This window comes from Hyperolius riggenbachi, chromosome 6 (genome assembly GCF_040937935.1).
Source record: "Hyperolius riggenbachi isolate aHypRig1 chromosome 6, aHypRig1.pri, whole genome shotgun sequence".
Lineage (NCBI taxonomy): Eukaryota > Metazoa > Chordata > Amphibia > Anura > Hyperoliidae > Hyperolius > Hyperolius riggenbachi.
Window position 1 is genome coordinate 124,884,316 of NC_090651.1, and position 20,380 is coordinate 124,904,695.

The 20,380-nt window shown below is 46.5% G+C and overlaps 1 long non-coding RNA gene across 2 annotated transcripts in view; it reads left to right on the plus strand.

Annotated features, from left to right (window-relative positions):
- Positions 1-810: 810 nt before the first annotated feature.
- The window catches only part of LOC137521078 (uncharacterized), a 28,831-nt gene continuing 9,261 nt past the window's right edge, over positions 811-20,380 (plus strand). Inside the window, exons 1-4 of one of the 2 annotated variants that reach the window (XR_011022014.1) lie at positions 811-993; positions 3,689-3,832; positions 7,401-7,485; positions 16,505-16,616. This is a non-coding gene — a long non-coding RNA (uncharacterized lncRNA). The remainder of the gene's footprint in view (positions 994-3,688; positions 3,833-7,400; positions 7,486-16,504; positions 16,617-20,380) is intronic. The other variant, XR_011022013.1, reaches the window with a different exon arrangement.

Sequence of the window (20,380 nt, forward strand, 5' to 3'; positions counted from 1 at the left end):
TATGACTAGGTTCAGGTCTTGTGCACAACTGAGGTGTGGATACCTGGGAACAGATTTATAGAGCTCACGCTGGGTGTTTCCTGTTTCTGGGGGGCGGAGCCCAAATCTCAATGTCACTGTCCTGGAGGGTTGTCAAAAATAGAATTACCAGGTCGTAATCCTGGTTATCACACAGAGTTCAGGCCGAGATTTACCTCACAGGAGTTGCAGCGAGGGACATGCTGGGAGCTTGGGGCTGGACAAAGCCTCCGGTAAGTAGCACTTATTTTGCTTTATAATTGCCTGATAACTCCTTTAAAGCATATAGTATACGGCCTTAGGCCCCAGATTCAGCCAGGCCTCTTAAAGAGACACTGAAGCGGAAAAAATTGTAATATAATGAATTGGTTGTGTAGTATGGATAATTACTAGAACATTGGAAGCAAAGAAAATATTCTCATATTTTTATTTTCAGTTTTATAGTGTTTTTATAACATTGTATCATTCTCAGTTTATTGTATCATTTGCAGTGTATACACTACTCAGCATTCTAAATGCTTTTACAGAGCAGCCCAGCAAACTTTTGACCTGGCTTCTGGCAGAGAAAAAGAAAATAGTGACTGACACTTGAGATAACAACTTCAGAAGAGGAGCTCTCTGCGACTTTGAAAGTCTTGGAGCTCAGTGGCTTTTTTGCATAGATAACAGGAGTTTCTTAACTCTTCCTGTATTAGAAACAATATTAGACACATATCTCTGCTCCTAATGTTTTATTTCTTAGCTGTACTACACATACAAATAATTTTTTTTTCCGCTTCAGTGTTTCTTTAAGTATATAGCTATACAGTTATGTCAGAGAAACTGAGAAACTGATTGAAAGTCCTTTACATAGTGCACTTACCTGGTTTTGTTGTCCACAAGGGATATTGCGGCCCGAAACTGCCTTCTGACTCACACCAGCAGTGGACGTGTGGCCAAACTAGTTGACTTTGGAATGGCATGTGACATTTACAGGTAAGAATCTAAAGTCTGAGTATTACGCTGTGGTACCATGCTGATTTATAACTATTACCACTAGGGCTTGCAAACACAAGTATGAAACAGGTGCATACTCGTACATGGAGGGAAGTGTGGGCCTAAAGAGGACCCTGGTCAGCGGTGGGGTTGAGGATGACATGGGAAGCCTCTGGGGCAATTTCTAGTTGCTAAAAAGGTAATCTGTAGATAAGATAAAAATATATCTCTTTTGCAAAAAGATATGGAGGCTGCCATTGCTATTTATTTCCTTTTAAAACAAAACCAGTAGCCTGGCAGTCTTCCTGGTCCCGTGTCTTTAATATTTTAGCCATAGACGCTGAACAAACATGCAGCAGATCAGGTACTCTGACTCAGGTTTTGCTGGATTAGCCATATGCTTGTTTCAGAGTTTTGACTCGATACTACGTATGCCAGAAGAGCAACAGGACTGCCAGGCAAGTGGCATTGTTTACAGAGAAATACATTTGGCAGCCCCCATATCACTCTCACCTCGGTTTCCCTTTAAGAGAAAAGCTAATTAAATAACTGCCTGTCTTTTTGTATTGTACCATGTAACCTTTTATAATGCTCTGTCTGGAGTATTTTTTCCATCTCGCTGTCCCTCTCAGAAAATGCGTAAGACTCCTTCAAACCTATGAGCATTTCAGTGCATGCTTTTCACCCTTCTCTTTTCAACTAGGATTATACTGGGGGCAGCCCTTAGCAATTCCTCCATTGCCGGACACCACCTACTCGCCGTTTTTTTTCCTAGCAATTTGGAAGGAAGGGAGGGGTTCCTCCAATAAATGTAAAATATTTTAGATTTGTCATCATGCAGCTGAAAAAAGGCTGTTATTTATTATTATTATTATTATTATTATTATTTAGAAAATAGATTTTATTTCTGAAATCTTATATTTTTAATTTGGGTCCACTTTAAGTGGATGCCACCTGAAGCCTTTGTAGAAGGAATATTTACCTCCAAGACCGACTCCTGGTAACCAATACACTGATGTCATCTATTCACTACCCATAGGGCCGGTTCTAGCTCCAATGGGGCCCCGGGGCAAAAGTAACTGGGGGGGGGGGGGGGGCCTTGACCCCTCCTCCTTCCCCAACCACTGATGGACCCCCCTTCCCCCCCCCCCCCCCAAAGTCTCCATCAGACTGGCCAGCTGTGCTCCCCAGTGTTAGGTAGTCCCCCCATCCCCCAGTATAGATGGCCAGTAGTTTTCCCCAGGATTAGGTAGCCCAGAATAGATAGCTAGATGTGCCCCCATGATTGGGTAGCCCTCCAGTATAGATAAATGTGCCCCATAAATAAGCAGCCTCCCCCCTCCAGTAGAGTTAGCCAGATGTGTCCCCATCCACACATGATTAGGTAGCCCCCCTTCCCCCAATATGGATGTATGTGCCCCCCAGGATTAGGCAGCCCCCCTCCCGGAATAGATAGCTAGATGTGCCCTCATGATTAGGTAGTCCCCCCCCCCCCCCCCCCAGTGTAGATAAGTAGATGTGCCCCCATAAATAGGTAGCCCCGCTTCAATAGAGGCATCCAGATGTGCCCCCCACATGATTAGTTAGCCCCCCATCAAGATAGCTAGAGGTGTCCCCTGGATTGAGTTGCCGCTTCCTCATATGCAGTGTGGTGGGCATCGCAACAAAAGGACCAGGATACTACTCATCTATCAGCGTCGTCGGGAAGTCTAGAAAGGTTTCTCCACTTCACACAGTCACGGCGTCTCTTCTCTGAATCCTCCAGTGGTGCAGTACTGAGGCACCACTAGATGGTAGCAGAGAGGAGACGCTGTGACTGAAAGAAGTGGAGAAGACTTTCTGGACTTCCCAACGATGCTGACAGGTGTGTAGTACCCTCAGGGACCCGCACAGCACATTGGGGGGAGAGCACTCGGGGAGCTCCTGCCTGCTGCTGGCTACCCTCCTGTACCCACACAACTTATGCCGCATATCTGCGGCTGACCAAGATCCACTTGCTTGGGGGGCCATTATAGACTCTGGGGCCTGGGGGCAATTGCCCCTCTTACCTGTATTGTAGCGCTGGCCCTGACTACTAACGCTTCTTTTTCTAAACACAGCTATAACTAGGACTTTGACTGTCTGCCATTAAGTGGTTAGGATTTTCTGCCATCACCTGTGACATATCAGATCATAGTGAAAGCTGCTAAGGTGTGTGTGTGTGTGTGTGTGTGTGTGTGTGTGTAATGAAGCTGCATTCAGCATCCTCACTAGAAGGGATTTTTTTTTTTTCCTTAACTCCAGGATAACCCAGGTTTATTCAAAAGGAAAATGTGACCGCAGTCCCACAACCTTTGGATTTTTTAAAGACAGTCTTTAAAAAATCCAGTCCACATTAACGGTTTCGCTTAAGCTATTCCCTGTGGATTCTCAAAGATCACTGGAGATGCCCAATACTGGAGATACTTACCTAAGAAGAGGTGAGCCTCTGGATTCTCCAGAAACTTCCCTCATTTTCTTTGAGACCACCACAGTTGCAGGGACCCTCTGAAAGTTTTTGGCTGCACTCATCTTTGTGTACGAGCACAGCTGTCCTGCTCATACATGGTGGGGAGCGGGCTCCACTTTAAGCAAGGAAAAAATAGGTCAAGTTTGCTTTACATAATATTAGTCTTTAGGCCATAAAAGTATAGTTAAGACTTCCAATCTGTTACAGGTTCTTTGGAGTGCTGCTGTGGGAGTTCTTCTCATTAGGATATATGCCGTACCCATGCAAAATCAACCAAGAGGTGCTGGAATTTGTAACGAGTAGTGGACTTATGAATCCCCCTCCCCCCTTAAAAGATTCCCCAGGACTAGTGTAAGTGTTTCTGCAAGTTGAGGGCCTGTAAGAGCCTCTCTGACTGATGTGATTATAAATAGTGTAACACAGTGCTCCTCCTTTCATTGATTTGTTACTGACCTGAATGGAACCCAACAATACCAAAACTGTCTGGAAGGGGTTCAGTGCTTCATTGCTATCAGCAAACCAGCACGAGGCAATGGACTGTAAAAGGGGCAATAGCTGTTTCTAAAGTGTCCTGAACTCTGGATGACTTTTTTTTTTTTTCTTTTTTTTTCTTTTTTTAATAAACCTGAAGTCACATAAAAAACGCAAGTTCAATACTTACCTCAGTAGGGGGAAAGCTCTAGATCATGGGTGCCCACACTTTTTCGGCTTGCGAGCTACTTTAAAATTTGCCGAGTCCAGGAGATCTACCAACATTTAGGTAGCTAGGTATAGGTGCTTTCAGTATAGATAGCTAGGTATAGTGTAGTTAGGTGCCTTCATTATATATAGCTAGGTGTAGGGGCCTTCTGTATAGGTAGTCAGGTACAGCATGGTAAGGTGTAGGTGCCTTCAGTGTATATATAGCTAGGTGTAGGGGCCTTCTGTATAGGTATCCAGGTTACAGTATGGTTGGGTGTCGGTGCCTTCAGTATATATACCGTATTTTTCGCCGTATAAGACGCACTTTTTCTCCCCAAAAAATGGGGAGAAAAAGTCCCTGCGTCTTATATGGCAAAGGCAGGGAATCCCCGACTTCCATGCTCCCGCCGATACGACCCGCCGCCATCGGGATTCCCTGCCTGTGTCCCCCAGCATCCTCATGTGTCCCCGCTGGCCTGGCCTGCCCCTCGCCTGTCTCCGGTCCACCGCTTATGTCTCCGGGTCCCTGCAGTCAGCGGCAGCAGCTTACCTCCTCCATCTTGCCCGCGGCGATTGAAGACATGCGGCTTCCTCTAGTGCTGGCTTCTAATGACGCGTCATCAATGACGCGTCATTAGTAGCCGGCACTAGAGGAAGCCGCACGGGGAAGCCGGATGTGTTCAATCGCCGCGGGCAAGATGGAGGAGGTAAGCTGCTGCCGCTGACTGCAGGGGACCCGGAGACATAAGCGGGGGACCGGAGACACAAGCGAGGGGCAGGCCAGGCCAGCGGGGACACATGGAGGAGGTAAGCTCAGCTTCTACCGCTGACTGCAGGGGACCTGGAGACCTAAGCGGGGGACCGGAGACACAAGCGAGGGGCAGGCCAGGCCAGCGGGGACACATGAGGACGCTGGGGGGGGGCAAGAGGACACAGCAGGGGCGACCACAGGGGGGACCACAGGGGACAGGAGGACACAGGAGGTGGACCACAGGGGGGACCACAGGGTACAGAGGTGACAAGAGGACACAGGGGGGCGACCACAGGGGGGACCAGAGGACACAGGGGGGTGACCCCAGGGTACAGGGAGGGACAAGAGTACACAGCAGGGGGACCAGAGGACACAGGGGGGACCACAGAGGGAAACAAGAGGAGACGGGGCGATCACAGGGGGGACCAGAGGACACGGGGGGTGACCACAGGGCACAGGGGGGCAGAGGACACGGGGGGGCAACCGCAGGGGACAGGAGGGGACCAGAGGACACGGGGGAGGGCACAGGGGGGACTAGAGGACACAGGAGGGCAACCACAGGGTACAAGGGAGACCACGCGGTAACTACACGGGGGGGACCAGAGGGCACAGGGGGGAGACCAGAGGACACAGGGAGATCAGAGGACACAGGGGAGACCACAGGACAACTTGGGTAGACAGGGTGAGATAAGAGGGCACATGAGGTACACAGGAGGACACCATTTGGGGGAGGTCATGTATAAGACACTCCTGAAATATGGATGCACCAGGTTTAGTTTATATATTTTTTTTCCCTGTTTTTTGCCCTCTAAACCTGGGTGCGTCTTATATTCCGGAGCGTCTTATACGGCGCGAAATACGGGTAGTGGCCTTCTGTATAGGTAGCCAGGTACAGCATGGTTGGGTGTAGGTGCCTTCAGTATATATAGCTAGGTGTAGTGGCCTTCTGTATAGGTAGTCAGGTACAGCATGGTAAGGTGTAGGTGCCTTCAGTGTATATATAGCTAGGTGTAGGGGCCTTCTGTATAGGTATCCAGGTACAGTATGGTTGGGTGTCGGTCCCTTCAGTATATATAGCTAGGTGTAGTGGCCTTCTGTATAGGTAGCCAGGTACAGCATGGTTGGGTGTAGGTGCCTTCAGTATGTATAGCTAGGTGTAGTGGCCTTCTGTATAGGTTGCCAGGTACAGCATGGTTAGGTGTAAGTGCCTTCAGTGTATATATAGCTAGGTGCAGGGGTCTGGGCCACTTACCTCCCTCCAGTTCCAGCAGGGTGTCTGGGGCTTGTCCTGGTCTCCCCTCCTTCAGCCGCGGTTGGAGTGCAAATGGGCGGCTAAAGGAACACTTGGGTAAAGGGGGCGGCAGGCAACGTGCGTGGATGCAGTGTGCCCAGCGCCGCCCCAGCTATGATGTTGCGGCTTCCTCCACCGCCTTTCTCCTATTGGCTACCTCTCCTCTCTGCCTCTTCCGATTGACCGGCAGCAGAATCTGACAGCTGCCGACCTCAAAATTTAATGTGACGCGGGCAAATGGCCACGATCTACCAAATGGGCAGTAGCGATCTACCGGTAGTTTGCGATCCACCTATTGGGCACCCCTGCTCTAGATGGTTCTGAGGCTTTTCTGATCTTCCAGAGGCCCTCTCCTACAGCCTTTCGGCTGTGCTCCCCTCCATGTACGCAGGTGCCTGTAGGTGTGTACGTAGGTGCAGGCTCACAGTACTTCCGGCGCCTATGCAGTATCACGGAGCCACTTATGCACAGCTTTTATCTTCGTGCATGCACAGCTTTGTGCTACTGCACAGGCATGGCCGTCCATGTGCCCCTGCTCGTACACTGAGGGGAGCGTGGCCATGCAGAGGAAGAGGGACACAGCTGGCAGCTAAGGTGTCATAAACATCAGGATCCAGAGGCTTCGCCCCTACTGAGGTAAGTATGAGGGTTTTTTTTTTTTTTTTTTAAGCTTTAGGTTTACTTTAAATAAAAATTGTTTGTATGTTCTCCTCTGTAGCATGATTAGCTACTTACCTTTACTTTGTCTCTGTCAGATCCCATTCCTCAGATATTGCCACTTCCTGTTTGTGTCCTCTAAAGGTGCCCATTAACGGTACAATATTTTACTTAGATGTGATCCCAGCAAATCTAATGATCACAAGTAATTGGTGGGTAATTATTGATTGTTCCCATAAACTGATTTATTAGTGTGCTTTCTCTCTTCAGTTTCGATTGTAAAATCAAACATTCATATAGACAAAATTCTGTATACCAATTAATCATAGAATTGTCTTATGTTGATTTTCGCCACATACTGGGTGGTTTTCTGTACAATTTGATCTTTAAAAAAATCTGATCGCATGATCACATCCGAGAAAAAGTATTGTTCGGTTAATGGGCACCTTTTAGGTAGGAAGTTGGAATATCTCAGGAATCTAAGAGCAAGTAGTGGTGGCTAACTGACCTGCTTTCTGCACTCTGTGTTTTACATATAGAATAATGACGCAGTGTTGGCAGCACACACCTGATTACTGACTAAACTTCTCTACCATACTGGAGCGGATCATCTACTGCACACAGGTAGGATCTGTGACATTATTTGCTTAATCAGTGAAACAGTGCAAAGAGCAAATGTAAAGGACAGGTACCCAAGAAACTTTACCTTCCCCTGTGAATGTAAGATTTAAAGTATACCTGAGCCGAAACTTGGGTACACTTTCATTCCAGAGCAGGAGACTTGGGCGCAGCAGTGAGTAACTTCAGCGCCGTCAGAAGACGGAGCTGAAGTTACTTATAAAACACTATAATTCGGGCCTCCAGCAACTGCTGGAAGCTGAATTATTTCATTCCCCGCCACCCATGGTGGCCTGGAGGGGGAATAGTATTTAACATCGATGAGAATTTTGCAGGAGCAGGAAAAGCCATACAGGCTGTATCCAGCTCCCAAGTCTCCTGCGCCAATTCCTCTCGTACGCTCGGGTACAAAATTGCATACTTAAGAAGAGGGAAGCCTCTGGATCCTAATCCTTCCCTCTGGGGGCCGAGCACAGACCCTCCTAAGTTCTCTGACGAGGGCTTGTCAGTAATTTGACCAGGGCTGCGCTCTTCTTGAGGCAAAAGAGTGGCCACGCCTGTCTAAGCCGAACCCGCTCATGCACAAGCCGCTCCATGCTACTGTGCAGGTGTGGCCTTGCTTATGCCAGAAGCGTGCAGGCCCCGATCAGCTGGCGGATCAAAGGACAGCAAGGAAGCCTCATTAGGATGCAGTGGATACCCTCTCCTTAGGCATATATATATATATATATATATTATTTTCTTTTTTGGCAGAGTGGCTTCAAGCGGGAGTGGTAAGCAGGACAATGCAGGCAGCTGAGACAATCTGGCACTATAGATCTCTCAGGGATGCATTGGGGCCACCAGACATACCCTAGATTCTCAGCAGAGGCAACTATGACCAACCACCTCAGCTGAGAACTACGCTGAAATTTAAGAGCCTGCATATATATGTATAGTGAAAACTTGAATTCTCTCATTTAACGTATTGTGCTCTCTGCCCGCTTCTGTCCCCACCTCCGTGAGCTTCCTCCAATCGGAAGCTAAGCCGCAACCTGCGAGGTACTTCCTGGGCCCGAAACTAGTATTGCACGGAAGTGTATTGAAAAAATATGCTTCCACGCATGCGCGTCTCAGCACAAACGCAGAAAATGTAAAAAAAAAAAAAAAAAAAAAAAAAAAAAGCTACATCACCATAGGCTTACATGACTAACGGTCACCGTGCTTGCCAACCCCAACTCGCTGTTGTCCGCGCATCACATTGATGATGAAATGAAATCAAAATTTCTTTCCAACGTCCCTCAGGATGGCCTCAAAATGAGAGATTCCGTGCCCATCCCCCTAAGGAAACACAAGCCAATTAAAAAATGACAATAAATAGCTCCACCTCTTCCCCCTATCTTCAGTTTTTTGATTTTCCCGGTCCACCCGGGAGCATAAGCCAATGTCTGCGACAAATTTTTTTATTTTTTAGCATGGCCTGGTGGTTCTGGTGGGAGCCAGGTCCCCCTGTAATTCCCCCTGTGTGGTCTCTTACCGGGTTGCGGGGCTCGGAAGGAGGCTTATATGGCGGCTGGTGCGCGGTTGAAGCGGCGTCTGAGGCGGCGGTTAGTGCGGAGACTGATGCGGCAGCCATGACGGCGAGATGGTGTCCGGCAAGGTTGGATCTCGCGCGGAGTCAGGCGTGCTTACGTATGCGGAGGCACATACGTCACGCGTACATGCGTCTAGGGAGACGCATGAGTCATGCGCACTTTCGTCTAGGATGACGCATTTCCGGCGGAGGTACTACGGCTTCTGTGTTTTCTTCCGCCTCGTGGACTCGGCGTCCGGATGTGACGGAGGCAGAGGACAGCTGCAGGTAATTTAACTTTAGTTCATTGCCTGGCAGGGGGCGGAGGAAGTTTTATTTAACAGACTCAGGGTCTGTATTCGTCCTGACACTCTGTTTGTGCGGAATCTGGGAGATGGAGCAGCCCTGTTCTCCTGCAGATTCGATATTACCTGCTACAGTGCAAAGCGCCCAGAGCAATGCTCTTGCCTCAGGACAGGTATTATATGGTTGTTTTGAGGGTATGTGTGATTTTTGCAGAGCAGGATTCAACTAAAACTCTTTTTTTCTCTGGTATTTTTTCAGAATAAAAATACAGAGAAAGGAAACAGCTCATCCAGATCCAGACCTAAGGGGGAGGTGACGGAGGAGCAAGATGGGACCAGTGTGGATACAAAAAAGCGGGATAAGAGATCGGATAGTAGTTCTGCTAGATCTGGTCGTCCTGCTAAGTGTTTAGAAAAATCCAGAAGATGTGATGTATGTGATGTAAAGTTATCCACTACTTGGAAAAAAGCAATTTGTCAAAAATGTGAAACCCCTGTAAAATCTAATACTAATGTGGTTCAAGATCTGGTCTCTATGATTAGAGAAGAATTATGTACTACTTTCAAGGCTTTTCGTACGGCAATGGTTGATCCGGTGCAAAAGAGCCAGGTTGTGAGTAGTCAAGTTTCCCAGCCTGAGGTTGCTTTGGAGGAAGGGGAAGCCTCAGAGCAGGATTCAATGGAGGAAGGAGAGCAAAGAGATAATCCTTTACTGGAGGAAGAAGCCTCTACTTCTAGGGGGTCAAAATATCTTTTTTCTGCAGAAGATACTCCTGAGTTGTTAAGGGCTATATATGAAAATGAGGGAATCCAGGTGTCGGAACCTGTATTGTCTACTCAGGATAAAATTTATAAAGGGTTAAAGGGTCAGCCTAGCAGATCCTTTCCAGTACATTCCTCCCTGAAAGAAATTATTTCGGACCAGTGGAAGGAACCAGAACGTAGAGCCTTTATACCAAGTTCTTTTAAGCGACGATTTCCTTTTTCCGAATCCGATGAAGCAGTTTGGGTCAAATGTCCCAAGATAGATGCGGCGATCTCTCAGTATTCAAAAGATTCTGACTTATCTTTTGAGGATTCTGGGTTACTGAAAGACCCGATGGACAAAAAATCGGACGTACTTAGTAAAAGAACTTGGGAGGCAGCTACGTTCTGTTTCAAGCCAGAAGTCTCTTCTGTTTGCGTGGCACGTAATTTATTATCTTGGGTAGAAGCTGTTGAGGAGGATCTCATTAAAGGAGTTCCGCATGAGCATATTTTACTGTCTATCCCCTTGATTATGAAAGCAGTAGCTTTCTTGGCAGATGCGGCTGCAGAAGCTTTGAGGTATTCGGCCAGGGCAGCTGCTTTGGCTAATGCTACCAGGCGATCGATTTGGCTGAAAACCTGGGAAGGGGACATCACTTCAAAGCAGAGACTTTGTGCGATGCCCTTTGAAGGTGATTTGCTTTTTGGTAAAGATTTAGAAACTGTGTTAACTAGATCAGCAGAAAAAGGTAGAAGACTTCCTGACAAAAAGAAGAAAGTGGTTAAAAAGAAATTTTTTCGTGCAAAAACAGGTTACTTCGCCAGAGGAAGAGGTAGAGGGGCTCAGTCTGGAGTTCGAGGCAGATGGGCTTTTTCCAGAGGAAGAGGTAGGGGTTCATCTGCATTCAATAAGCCAGGGAACCCCAAGACTTCCGAAGATAAATGACTATCAGATACAGGTAGGGGGCAGACTGCAGTATTTTTTTCAGAGCTGGTGTCTGATCACCGGCAACCGTTTCATTTTGAAAATCATAGAAGAGGGTTATCGTCTGGAGTTTCAAAGTTTGCCCCCAGTCAGAAAATGTATTACAAATCTTCCAAAGGTTCGCAGCAAAGCAGATTTTTTTGTGGAGGGCTGTTGCAAAACTAGTTTCTCAGAAGGTAGTTTGCAGGGTTCCTCTAGAACAGATGAACGGGGGTTTTTATTCCCATGTGTTTCTAGTTCAGAAGCCATCAGGGGATCAGAGATTAATTCTGAATCTCAAAGAGTTAAACCCGTTTATAAAGGAAAAGAAATTTCGTATGGAAAATATTTATTCAGTGAGGAATGTGCTGATGAAGGGTATGTTTTTGGCATCGATAGATCTCAAGGATGCTTACCTGCACTTGCCAATAAATCCGGTGCATCAAAAGTTTTTGAGGTTTGCCATTCAGAAGGGAAGTGTGGTTGCCCATTACCAGTTCAGGGCTCTTCCCTTTGGTCTGACATCAGCCCCAAGAATTTTCACGAAGGTAATTGCGGAAATGATCCAATTTCTGCACTTACAGAACGTAAATGTGATACCTTATCTGGACGACTTCCTGATCCTCAACTTAAACAGAGATCAGTTGAAAATGGACTGTTTACTATGTCTACAGACTATGCAATCTCTAGGCTGGCTAATAAACACAGAAAAATCGAATCTGACCCCATCAAGAAGTATGAAGTTTCTAGGCTTCATGATAGACACGGACCGAGAAATTATTTCTCTAACTCAAGAGAAGAGCTCAAAGTTAATAATGTCGGTAGAAAGGGTCCAGGGGTCAGAAACTCTAACGATAAGGGAATTGATGTCGGTGCTGGGATTAATGACATCGGCAATACCAGCAGTAGAGTGGGCCCAGTCGCATTCAAGAATCTTACAGAGGAGCATTTTGAGGAACTGGGACAAGACACAGGATTCACTGGATCACAGGATATTGATAAGCAGAGAGGTGAAGATTTCACTAGATTGGTGGAGGAGTTCAGAGATTCTTTCCAAAGGAAGGAAATGGAGACAAAACGACCCAGTAAGGGTTACAACAGATGCCAGTGCCTGGGGTTGGGGTGCTCATTGTGCTCAACTACAGGCCCAGGGAAAATGGTCCACAGAGATCTCGAGGAGATCGTCAAATTTCAGAGAACTATTAGCAGTAAAGAATGCCTTGCTAAGTTTCCAGGACAGGATTTGTCAAAAAGAGGTGGTCATTTTTTCAGACAATATGGTGGTTATATCGTACCTCAACAAGCAGGGAGGAACGAGGTCGGAAAGTTTGTTAAACCTGTCACTGGAGATCATGGAATGGTCAGAGAAGTATATAATTTCATTAACAGCAGTTCACATCAAAGGAGAATTGAATGTGTGGGCAGATACTCTGAGTCGTCAGTTAATACTGGAGAGCGAGTGGGAGTTAAATCCACGTATTTTCAATATGCTGGTAAAGAAATGGGGTCAGCCAATCTTAGACCTATTTGCTACAGCTCAGAATGCAAAGACCAGAGACTTTTGCTCTATACAGACAGGAACCCAGTCGAACCGAATGGATGCCTTCTCAGTCCACTGGGGGGAGGGACTGATGTATGCGTTTCCTCCTTTCAGATTAATCCAGAGAGTTCTTTGCAAAGTGGTAAAGGACAAAGCCCAGATGATATTAGTGGTACCTTTTTGGCCAAAAAGATGTTGGTTCCCACAGTTAGTGAACTTGGCTATGGAAGACCCATTCAAGATACCAGTGTCTCGGGACATTGTGATACAGGGGAAAGCTGTTCATCCAGATCCTCACTGGCTTCAACTTTCAGCCTGGATCCTGAAAGGGTCCTGTTAAGAGAGAAAGGGTGTTCAGAAAAGGTGATTGACACTCTTTTGAAAAGTAGAAAGCCTATCACCAGGAGAATATACTTTCGTGTTTGGAAGACTTTTTTAGCATGGAGAAAGGCTACACGTAAAGGAGTTGGTGTACCTGATGTGTTGGATTTTTTACAAAGAGGCGTGGATCTTAAGTTGGTTCCAGGTACATTAAAGGTTCAGGTGGCGGCTTTATCAGTTTTCCTTGACAAGCAGCTTGCTAGGGATCCTCTTATCATGAGATTTTTGAGAGTAATCAAAATGGGAAGATGGGTGCCAGAGAAGATTATGCCGGCTTGGGATCTACCATTAGTTCTACAGGCATTAATTAAGGATCCTTTTGAGCCGTTGGAAAGAATATCAATACATTTATTAACTTTAAAGGTGGTTTTTCTGGTGGCAATTACATCTGCAAGGAGAGTTGGAGATCTTCAGGCACTATCAGTGAAGGATCCATTAATGACTATTTTAGATGATAGGATAATTCTTAGACCAGATCCAGCATATCTTCCTAAAGTGAATTCATCTTATCATCGTTCCCAGGAAATTGTCCTACCTTCATTTTGTGATAATCCAAAAAATTCAAAGGAAAAGGAATTACACTGTCTTGATGTAAGAAGAGCGATTCTTAAGTACCTGACTACGGTGAAACAATTCAGAAGATCGAGTCATTTGTTTGTTTTATTTGCAGGTCCAAATAAAGGGTTACAGGCTTCAAAATCAACTATTTCACGTTGGATTAGAGAAGCAATTGCTATGGCATATAAAAACAATGGCAAAGCACTACCTGAAAGATTGACGGCTCATTCCACAAGATCATTATCTACGTCCTGGGCTGAAAGAGCAGGCGCATCCTTGGAACAAATCTGTAGAGCAGCAACTTGGGTGTCTCCAAATACCTTCATTAAGCACTACAGAGTGAACGTTTTATCAAATCAGGATCAAACGTTCGGTAGGAAAGTGCTGCAGGCAGTGGTCCCACCCTAGAGGTAAGCAGTTTCTCGCTTGTCTCTCATTTTGAGGCCATCCTGAGGGACGTTGGAAAGAAAAACCTTGTTACTCTTACCGTTAACGGTATTTCTTCCAGTCCCTCAGGATGGCCTGGGTTTCCCGCCCTATAGGGAAAGCGTAAGTATGAAAGTGTACGTTACTAGTAGGCTTTATATGAATATGCATATTTTGGGCTTTAGTAAAATTTTTAGAATTGGTTATTTAGAGGGTGTTTCTCTATACATTAAACTGAAGATAGGGGGAAGAGGTGGAGCTATTTATTGTCATTTTTTAATTGGCTTGTGTTTCCTTAGGGGGAGGGGCACGGAATCTCTCATTTTGAGGCCATCCTGAGGGACTGGAAGAAATACCGTTAACGGTAAGAGTAACAAGGTTTTTCCAACCTGCCTGCCAATTTTTTTTTTAATTTAACTTGAAAAAAAGTTAGAAAACTGATCTTCAGTGCAGTAGCAGGATTGCAGTAAGGCCGGCTTCAGACTGTATACAGGGGCTGCACCACAGAGTGTGGTAATCCTCTTCTGGCCGAGATCCAAACAGGAAGTGACTCTTGTTGTGGTCACTTCCTGTTTTAGAGCCGCAGCATCATAATGCAAACATTGTATCAAACCCTGTTTTGCCATAGACTTACATGACTTCCAGTCCGCCGCTGAGGTTGCGTGGTAACGTTTGTTTGTCCATGTGGTAGATTGGCTACTTCTGGCACACCGCATACTGTATGAAATCACCCACAGGCTTTCATTAGCATAGCGGTGAGATGTGGTAAAATGACCCATTGCACCGCACCAGTCTGAAAGGAACCTAAGGTTTTGGTCAAAACAATCATGTCTTTTGAAAACGGATCATTTCTATTGAACTGTATGCAGTCAGCTTCACTTTACTGGACACCACTATAATAACCATTACCTTGGCTTAGAGCAGGGATGTCAGACTTCAGTCCTCAATAGCTGAAGTCCTCACTCATTTTTGGCACAGCTCAAATTGATGGGACTGAGGGCTTGTTCACACTGAGTGTTAGCCAAATTTTTTTTTTTTTCAGCCATGGCGATTTAGCAAATTGCCCTAAAAGTGCTTGTGCAATGATTTCCTATGACAGTGTTCACATTTTAGCGTTTCAGTTTCCTTGCAAACGCTCTACATGTACCATTTTCTGAGCACTTTGGCTCAATGGAAGGTACAGGGAAAAAGCAAAATGCTTGAAAAAGTGCTTTTATTAATAAATACATTGTATTTATTTCCGGCTACAAGAGTTCCTTTCCTGACTAACGTCAGGAAGTGAAAATCTTAACCGCTTAGCAAAAGCGCTTAGAAAAGAGCTCACAAGTGTTTTTCTAAGCGCAGGGAAAAACTCAAATACAGCATTGCTAAGAGAAAAAGAGATTTCCGGGAGCAGCTGCTCGTAACAGTAAAACTCAACTTTTAATAGACTTCCTTAAAAAGTACTTCCATGCAGCAATAAAATTGTAGATACAGAGAGATACTTATCAAGCACATGCAGTCATAGCGGTGCGGAGGATTGACTCATCCTCCGCACCTTTATCTGACTGCATGTGCTTGATAAGTATCTCTCTGTATCTACAATTTTATTGCTGCATGGAAGTACTTTTTAAAGTAAACGGGAACCGCATTTAAAAAAACAAAAAATGAAGCAAATACTTGAGAGGGAAGGCTCTGGGTTGTATAGAGCCTTCCGTCTCCTCTCTCGGGGCTCTCTATCCTGTGCTGGCTCCCCCTGTTTCAATCCCCCACCGAAAGGATATTTGGAAGTCTTCGGGAGCCGTGTCCTCCCAAAGACGTGCGGCTCCATACTGCACAGGTGTGAGCGTGCAAGAGAGTGTGCTTGCGCAGGCGCAATACAGGGCCGCCCTTCTTCAGGAGCACTCGGGCTCCCTGAAGACTTCTGGAGTCTCCTTTGGCCAGGCAAAGCAGTATTTGACTAATTTAATCAAATACTGCTACCTGGCGAGCCAACACCGGAACGACGGGACCAGGAGAGGAGCCGGAAAGCTCTATAGGACCCAGAGCCTTCCCTCTCCTTGGGTAAGTATCTATCTCATTTTTGTTTTTTGTTTTTTAAAGCGGTTCCCATTCATTTTAAGGAAGTCTATTAAAAGTTGAGTTTTACTGTTATGATGAGCTGCTCCCGGAAATCTATTTTTCTCTTAGCAATGTTGGATAAACTATACATTATTCTGGATGTTGCACCATCATTCTAAATGTTTTTGCAGCTGATATATATAGTGTGCACTCGCTACACCCAACTCCTCTGCTATATTGAAAACTCAATAAATAGCCCAGCGCTTGCGATTGCACTGGCGATTTTATAATGTGAACAAAGCCTAAATCAGAAAAGGTGGTGTTCATCAACTAGAACTCATTTCTCAGTCTATCCTAAACATTGGCATGGATATGGCCGTCGAGGACTGGAGTTTAACACCTATGTTTTACAGCATGGGCATACTGTTGGATTGCCGAGCAGTTTTGTGTATTAGTATTGATGCTGCTGTATACATCTATAACAAATCCTCACCAGCTATTATATCTTTCAGGATCCTGATGTCATCAGCAGTGAACTTCCTGTAGAAAGTGGCCCAGCTCCAGAAGACAAAGGTAGTACGCTAATGCGCCCAACCAGTTGCAACAGCATGACTCCTCTGATTGGTAAGCCTTTTCTCCCGGCTATGCTGGACATGCAAACCATGGAACATAAGATAGCAGATATTCCTGAGGATTTACCGGTGGAAAACCTGGTTGGGCTGGAGCCTCAGAGCACCCATTTTGCAATGTACTGGTGAAACTCCAGAGGTTTCATGGGCTCCATCAAACGCAATCTCCAGCACAGAGATAAAACCCCAAATGTCCCTCAAACAATACCTCTGGAACCCAACGTCCGGGTCTTGGGTTATGAAGAGCACCTCCTGACGTCCTTAACCATCCTAGTATTCAGCTAGGAGAAGACTCAGGTTCAAACCTTGGGACTGTGGGAGCTTTATCCACCTCAAGCCAGATATTTCAGCATTTCCAAAAACAAGCACCCCCTGGCCACTTTCACTTGTCTCAAGTTAGACTGCAGGCAAAAAAAAAAAAAAAAAACTTTGTCCCCAGTAAACACTGAACTTTCTAAGAAGTACTGACAAGATAAAGCTGAAGCCAAGAGACCAACATCAACCGCTAATGTTACATATTTCTCAGTTTAACTAGGAACCTCACTGCAACTATCCATCTAGTAAGGCCCAATTCACATTGGCGTTTTGAGCCAAAAGGATCCAGTAAGCGGATCCGGTCTCCGCTTCACCGGATCCGGATGGCTCAGTCGTGGCCTGGTTCACATAGTGAAAACTGATCTGATCAATGATTGATCAGATCCGTTTTCATTCAGAAAATATATACCTTATTTTCAGCAGTAGCCGGCGGTAGAGGCTCCCTCTTCTTCTGCTGTGACTACACAGTCACATGACGCGGAAGACGACGGAAGCCTTTACCGCCGGCTACTACTGCAAATAAGGTATGAATAAACCCTCAAACACCCGGCACGTCGGCACATGCCCCCATCCCCTGTGGAACAGTCTGTTTATTCACTAGTTAGAAAAAACGTTCCGTTTCTCATTGCCCCAATGCTGCAGTATTTTGTGTCCGGATCCATTCCGCTGGGCAGAACGGTCCGGAAAATTAGGGCCTGCAGCATTTTTTAGATCTGTGGACCGGAACGTATCCGTACCAACGGACGCATGTGAATGGATCCAATCTGTTAACATTGGATCCATTCACATCAGTTCCGTTTGTACAGTATACGGAACGATCCGGAAAAAACCGCTAATGTGAACCGCGCCTAAGCCATAGAACTCTATACAAAGAACAGCTTGTCCTGCTGAAACGTCTGAGTAACACTGATGATGAGATGCACCTAGGTTTAGAGGACATAAAACAGGGAAAAAATATACTAAACCTGGTGCGTCCATGGTGCAGTGTCATCTTATGGACCTTTTTGCCCCCATTTATTCTGTCCCCCTTGTGCCTTCCTTGTACCTCTTGTGTCGCTTTGTCTCCTTATTTGTCCTCGTCTCCTCATTTATCCCCATGTCCTCCTTCATCTCCATGTCCTCCAGTGTAACTTGTCCTTCTGTGTCATCTCTCTCCCATGCAGCCAGTGCGGTGTGCGCCGCTTCGGTCCGCACAAAGCCTTCGACAAACCTTGAAAAGCTATATACCAATCAGGCAGGGGTGCTGCCCCAGACCCACCAATCACAGCTGCACACTGCTCCCTTTCTTAACTGGAACCGATGATTTTTGTGGGCGAGACCACGGCTCCATCATTGGTGCACTCCCTCAGCAGCAGTAACCAGATGCCAGGGTACTTCCTGCTGATTGGAGAGGCATGCACCTATCACGCCATACCTATGATGCCTAAGGGCACCCCTGGCACAGTGTCTGGGACTGGTGGCAGCAGACGCTGCAATATGAAGGAATTTGTGGGGGACACCTGGCGCCAATCCGTATGTGTTATTATTCGGACTATAAGATACAGACACACTTTAGGGGGAGAAAAGGTGCATCTTATAGTCCGAAAAAATATGGTGCTTTTCATTACATTTGAAAGTGTATTTCAACATTGTAAGCACGTTCTCTGGCCAGTTGATGAGCTAACTCTGTTTATATGAGTCTCTAAAGACAACTAGAGAACTACCGTATTTTCCGGACTATAAGACGCACTTTTTCTCCCCCAAACATAGGGAGAAAAAGTTCCTGCGTCTTATAGTCCAAAGGCAGGGAGCCCCCGACTTGCCAATATTAACCGCTGACCTGCCACGATGTCGGAGACTCCCTGCACTCACCGGTGTCCTAAACTTTCCCTGCATGAATGCAATTAGTGGCAGCCGCTGTCACTCGCCTCATTGCTGGAGCCTGCGGTGATGAGCTGCTGCCGGCCCCCTCCTGTCCTCGGTGTTGTCCTCGGTGTGTCCGGCGTCTGGATCGATTTCCCCCTCTGTTAATATAACAAGCAGCGGCAGCCGCGGGCATCACATACCTCATCCTTGGAACCCGCATGGTCAGGCGCTTCCCTCTCACATGCCTTCACTCTAGTGCCGGTCGCGTCTGGATGATGATGATGCCCGCGGCTGCCGCTGCTTGTTATATTAACAGAGGGGGAAATCGATCCAGACGCCGGACACACCGAGGACAACACCGAGGACAGGAGGGGGCCGGCAGTGGCTCATCACCGCGGGCTCCAGTGATGAGGTGAGTGATAGCGGCTGCCACTGCCGCTAATTGCATTCATGCAGTAGGACATAGAGGTGGACATCAGGAAGACAGGAGGCAGCCAGAAGCTCATCACTGCGGGCTCCAGCAATGAAGCGAGTGATGGAGGGGGACATCAGAAGGACACAAAGTGATACATATTAAGGACTTGAAGGGGGGCAAATGGAGGACTTAAAGAGGGATATTTAGAGGACACTCTGGGGAAAATCTGGACACAAAGTGGGACATTTGGAGGACACGAAGGGGAAAATCTGGAGGACACAAAGGGGGATATGATATTGATACAAAGAGGGACATAAATGGGGCATTAGGAGGAAACCAAGGGGACAGGAGGAGGACACCAAAGGGAAAGAACATCTACAAGATGCCCCTGGACCGTAGATGCACCAGGTTTAGTTTTTTTCGCCCCCCCCCCCCCCAATGTTTGCACTCAAAACCTAGGTGCGTCTTATAGTCTGACAAATACGTACCGGTAAGTTCTTTGATTAAAATGTACCTGAGGCAAAATGTGACATGAGATAAACGGGTATGTGCAGTACAAAATGCTAATAACCAGGCTGTTTTACCTGCTTTATTTTGCTGCCTGAAAAAGTTAATTTCTAGGCATGTAAGTGATAGATTTTGTCTTGCCAGTAGATTGTTGGGTATATAGTAAGCATCAACGATAAGCAAATTACAGACATAAGTTTCCTGGGAGAATACAACTTCTGAGGGCAGGGATAAATAAAATACATGAACTATTGATCTTTTTCTAACTTTGTGACACTTAATAGGCTGACACTGATTAGAGACTGTGAGGGCGCGATTCCACTAGACGCGAACTGGCTCTGCGGGGAAAGCACACGAATCCCATCAGCCGTGCCATGCACGGCTATGGGATCCGCAGCCTCCCGCGCCGATTCGGATGGAAAAGCCGGCCGTAGCGATTTGGCCGGCGTTACCATTGCACCCTGTGGCAGAGTTTCCCCGCACTATTCGCCTGCGGGGAAACTCTGCGGATTCGCGGCGGTTTCCGCTCAAGTGGAAACGCGCCCTAAAACATTCAACCTACTTTGTAGATGTTAAACCTGCTCCCGACCACCTAACGCCGATTGGCAGTAGCAGTGTAGCTCTCTGGGGACCACCAAAAGGAGTCATCTCGCTTCTTGCGAGATTAGCAGGGAACA